Raw genomic sequence first — 5,720 nt, 5'->3', positions numbered from 1 at the left:
ACTGCCTGGTCATTTCACAAGATGAGTTAGTACTGGAGTGGGAGGGAGAGAACACAGAAAGTGAGAATGATTCAACATTTCCTGCCGTATTAAAACCTTGTATTAAAAATCAGGATAAGGAAGTCCTTCTTTATCAACTGCCTAATAGGAATACTCTGAAGAATTCCTGGGCTAGGGAATGTATGGTAACAGCAGATACTGTCTATTTAATTTATAAGGAATTGAATGTAATTAATGATAAACTGGGGTCTGGGTCTACTACAGCCATGCAAAAGTAACCACACAATGACTAACAAACATCAAGCATACTCCTGCAAACAATTAAAGAGACCTTGAATACTTTCTCCATCATCCCAAATTACTTCATCGTTTGTAATAATAGACTGCTGATAAATGGGATACTGACAGAAAAATAATACTTTCCCTCAGCTTATTGTTGTATATTTCTCTCTCAGGTGAACTTGAAAACCATGGATTGGGTGCAGTTTTACTTACATATTATTTACTTATAACCAGTCTGTAGTATTTTTACAAATAACTCAGGGCAACAAACATATCAAACACATCTTCCTTCTCCTGTTTTCCCCACAACCACCACCCTGTTGGGCTGAGAGAGAGTAAGCGGCCCTAGGTCAACCAGCTGACTTTCATTTAATATATACACAATTCTATCTATGTTACTTAAAATGAGAAAATATTTAGCTTTATTTCAATTTTTTCCAGTCAAGTTCTCAGAAATACTAATAACACCTCAGCTTACTCTTTCCAAGTCCGGGCATGTTGCCAGCTATAATCTGACAAAACAAAACTTGGATAAGAGTTGGCCTTTCTGACTGGACAGCTGTCCTTGGACAGCTGAGAGCAGATTGTTTTTCTGAATGACTTAACCCTTAACTTTCTTCAGTTTCAATGGCAGAAACTGGTATCGTGGATTATTTTGCCTTTCTGTCTGAGATAAACAAGTCACTGTTCTTTAAAGATTGGAGGAGCTTAAAGATCTTGCTACTTCACTCAGCAGTAGACATGATACTGCTGTTTCTGCTGAGATCCCTAATAAACATAAAGGACATCCTGATCTAGCTGCACTAAATCCTCAACTTACCACCACAATTGGGCCCAAAATTTCTGTTAAGTGAAACATTTGTTAAGTGAGTTTTGTCTCGTTTGACTATGACCATTCCTGTCACCATTGTTCAATGAATCACTGCAGTTGTTAAATTAGTGACAAAGTTGTTAAGTGAAACTGGCTTCCCCATTGAAAATTGTTTGTCAGAAGGTTACAAAAGGTGACCTTGGGCTATTGCAACTGCAAAAATATGAACCAAGCATCTGAATTTCGATCAAGTGACTACCGGATTACTGTTGTGAGTGTGAAAAATGACCATAAGTCACTTTTTTCCAGGGGTGGGATTCTACCAGTTTGCACCTATTCGCTAGAACCGGTGGTTAACATTCTAAGCAGTTCGGCGAACTGGTTGTTAGAAGAAATTACTGGCCTAATCCTGTAAGGAAGGCAGGAAGGAAACATTCTGGTGTTGCTTACAGAAACTGCCTCTCCGTTAACCCTTATTACATTCTTGGCAGGACTAGACTTCCTGTCTCAGGAACTTCTCTGGAGTTTTTTCCCCCTCCTTTGCTGGTACTTTGCTTGAGTGGAGTGACCATTCAAAGTTACAATGGCACTGACCGTTTTTCACACTTATGACTGTTGCAGCATCCCCGCAGTCATGAGAGGCCAGGCGAGGAGATGCGTGCCTTGAAGTGAGCGATATTGAGTTGCCCACACCCAGCCAATGACATGACCACCAAGCCAAGTCCACCCAGTCACATGACCACCAAGCCACACCTACCACCTAAGCCATGCCCATAGAACCGGTTGTTAAAAAATTTGAATCCCATCCCTGCTTTTTTCAGTGCTGATGTAACTTTGAACGGTCACTAAATGAACTGTTGTAAATCAAGGACTACCTGTAATATGAATTCCTGTTCATATTGATCGATCTCATTCTATTACCAGTCAAGCTGCTGCAACGGTGCCGCATGTCTCACTGAAATGGGGTTCTCCGCTCTATTGAATAGTCTAGTCTTTTAAGCTCCTTAATGAAGATTGTCATGCAGAGCCAAGTCAGGAACAACACCCCACTGGAATCTTGTACCTCCCTCTCCCAGGTAGATGATTCATATCCAATACAGGTTACTGGTCGCAACGCTGCACAGATCTATTTGGTCGACTGGAATTTTCGGGTCCATTGTAGTTCATTTGCCCACTCTCTAGCCAGCGCCTCTTTACTGGCTATAAAAAAAATGACTTTCCATTTTCTAACTACTTCATCAAACTTTCCCACATCTATAATCTCCTGAAACATTGCTAGATAGCATGTCAAGTACTCTAGCTTGGGTTTTGAAGAATTTATAAATCAAATTTCAACAATATTTCTACAACAAACACGGGATACTAAACCTTTACAACTTAGAGATTTATTCTCATATCATTCAGGTCTGAAGAGAAGCCAGTCGTTAGAGGTATTAATATCTTATTATCTAGCTCATTTAAGTAGTATCTATCTGTAGATGTGACCATCTAGGGACAACAGTCTCTATACTAATTAATTTAGTGACATTTCTTTTGACAAATGTCTATTTTTCTTAAACCCTGAACAACTCAAACTACTAATTGTTGGGGCTGTTTTGAAATTTGGCTTAGTGACCCAGTAATGCGGCATCTCAATTCTACTTTGCTATGATCTGTGATTTTAATGCCAGATAATCATACTGATTGTCAAAATCCACCATTTTGGCACTACAAACTGAGCCCCCACCCCTCCCCATTTTCTCTGCAAAATGCTTAAAACGGCATGAGCTCCTGCAGCTATATTGACAAAGTTTTTGATATCAGTTGCCTGTTCCAGACAAGCAGGACAAAATGAGATTTAGCTACTATCGCCAATTACGTTGGAAGCTGTATCCAGTGCTATCAAATCTTGGAAATAAGTTCTATAATTGAATTGTTTTTCTTTTCAGCTGGTGTTTCTTTCTAGCTCCTTTGTCTGAAAACATCTTATGAAAACTCAGTTTAGGCAATCCCATATCACAGCATGCTATGTGGAATCCATTCAATCAAAAAGCTTTGGCATTACATTTAACCTCCCAAGGGGTTGCTTGATTGGGTCAATTGAACCCTGTTTGGTGTTCCCATAACACATAAATCCATTGACCCACTTAGAAGTATAGTGAAAAGAAAACAATTCAAAATGCTGGTTCTGACCTTCAGAGTTTGGAACTTGGATAGCCAAAGAGCTTGAGACAGGTAGCCAAAGAAGCACAGAATTAAGGCTAGTCTTGTTATGATTAAAATTGAAATCCGTTTGAAAAAGCTATGATATTAAAAATAGCACTTTACTTTTTCTAATGGGATGGACACAAAGACATTATTGTGCTCTGTAGCTTGTCAGTTCCTGCCTAAATTTTAGCTTTCTTGAGTTAACACAACATGTTGCTCCATAGAGAAGCCACAATCCCTTTATATTAGCATATTGTGCCAAATCTATCAATGTCTTAGTCTCTCAATGTTACAGTAACCTAATGGTTGCTTTATTTAGTAAACCATGGTAGAATTAATCATGGATAAACTTGTATTCAGACATTATCAATACAGTCCATTTAAATGTATCTCATAATATGCAAAAAAAAGAAAAGAAAACCCTTTAAATGGTTATTTATTCCACATTAGACCCTATGAGTTACCTATACCAAAAGGAAGAGATGCTAGCCCATTTTTTAAATAAAATGCCTAAAAATTAAAATGTGAGCATCCAGAGGATGGGAAAGGTAGCAGGGTAAATACTGATGCCACCAACCAAATTCTGCATCTTATATAGCCCAAACAGGTGTTATCATTTCGGTTTCGTTAGTTTGCTGCAGGGCTAAAACTCAATTATTAAATATTTTAATTAATAAATATGTTGGAATATGTATGCCTCCAAGTCAGCCTTAACTCATAGTATGGGCCTGGACAAGTCTATGAAGTTTTCTTGGCATGTTTTTTCAGAAATAATTTGCCACTGCCTTCTTCCAAGGGCTAAGATGTCCAAGGTCACTCAGCTGGCTTTGCACTGAAGGCAGGACCAAAACTCACTGACTCCCAGTTTCCAAGACCACTACACCAAAGTGACTCTCTAATTAATATATCCGATTTGATTTTGTGTATTTATGTGGCTGCCTAACTCCTTAAGATTAAAATCGATATGCTACGTCTCATTTACCCATCTAATGATGGTTCACATCTAAAGCTCTTTCCTGTGCAACTTTCCAAATGCATAGGATCATATTAGACTCCCATTCCTATCTTACCAATATGCAATTATCTGCCTATACAGGCTACTAAAATCACCACTACCACCCATCTCCTCTCTAACTCAATTGGACTTTCTACAGAGAAGCCAGGAAAGGGCTTGCATCATCTTAATATATAATCATATGCATACTTTTACTGGAATAAATGTTACAGCAGGTGGCCTCGGGGTTGTCTACTCAATGGAGTATTAAATTATCAGTCTACAGTAGTCTATTGAGAAGGATGCTCAATTCTCAACTGGTGCCTACTCCAAATGCTGGTCTTCTGACCCCTAATCTTCAGACCAGGCCAGCAGGCAATTATCAGAACTGAACCTCAATAAATCTGGAGAGCACCAACTTAGGGGGCGCTGCTCTACGATGTTTGGAATGATACAGGTAGTCGTCAACTTATGACCACAATTGAACCCGAAATTTATGTTGCAAAGAGAGAAATTTGTTGTGAGTTTAACCCCATTTTACAACTTTTCTTCCCGCATTGGTTAAGTGAATCACTGCGTTTGTTAAATGAGTAACAGCGGCTGTTAAGTGACTCTAGTTTCCACATTGACTTTTCTTGTCAGAAGGTTGCCCAAGGTGATCACTTAACCCAGGACGCTGCAACCATCCTAAATGTGAGTCAGTTGTCAAGCATCTGAAGGTAAATCATGTGACCCTAGGGGGGTGCTGCCATGGTCGTGTGAAAAATGGTGATAAGTCACTTTTTTTCAGTGCCACTGTACCTTCGAACAGTCACTGAGGGAAGAGTTGTAACTCGAGGACTACCTGTAGTCTGCCGGGTATGCAATTCATCAAGACTTCTAAGGAGTCCATGGAAGAGAATATCTATAACTCAAGGCTGAATAGCAGAGTCCTTGGGGCTCTCTTGAGCCTGGCTTTTATTTACAGGCGTACCATTTACCCAACTAGAATTTATTTATTTATTTGTTTGTTTGTTTGTCAAGCGATTATAAGATAACAGGTATAAGTATAAACATAGTTATGAATACATGAAATGGATACGAATAAGAAAAATAAAAAGAAACAATAGGACAGGGACAATAGCCACATTGGTGCGCTTATGCACGCCCCCTACAGACCTCTTAGGAAAGGGATGAGGTCAATAGTAGACAGTCTAAGGTTAAAGTTTTGGGGGGTTGGGGAAGAAACCACAGAGTCAGGTAGAGTATTCCAGACATTGACCACTCTGTTGCTGAAGTCGTATTGCCTGAAATCAAGTTTGGTGTGGTTAACCTTGAGTCTGTATCTATTGTTTGCTCTTGTGTTGTTATGGTTGAAGCTGAAGTATTCATTGACAGGTAAGACATTGCAATGTATGATTTTATATGCTAAGATCTGACCGAAGGCGGCATACTTCTAGGTCGAAG

Source organism: Pseudonaja textilis, chromosome 3 (genome assembly GCF_049901715.1).
Source record: "Pseudonaja textilis isolate UNSWEBS1 chromosome 3, rPseTex1.2, whole genome shotgun sequence".
NCBI lineage: Eukaryota > Metazoa > Chordata > Lepidosauria > Squamata > Elapidae > Pseudonaja > Pseudonaja textilis.
The sequence above is the reverse complement of the archived record's forward strand: the minus strand, read 5'-3'. Positions refer to the sequence as shown.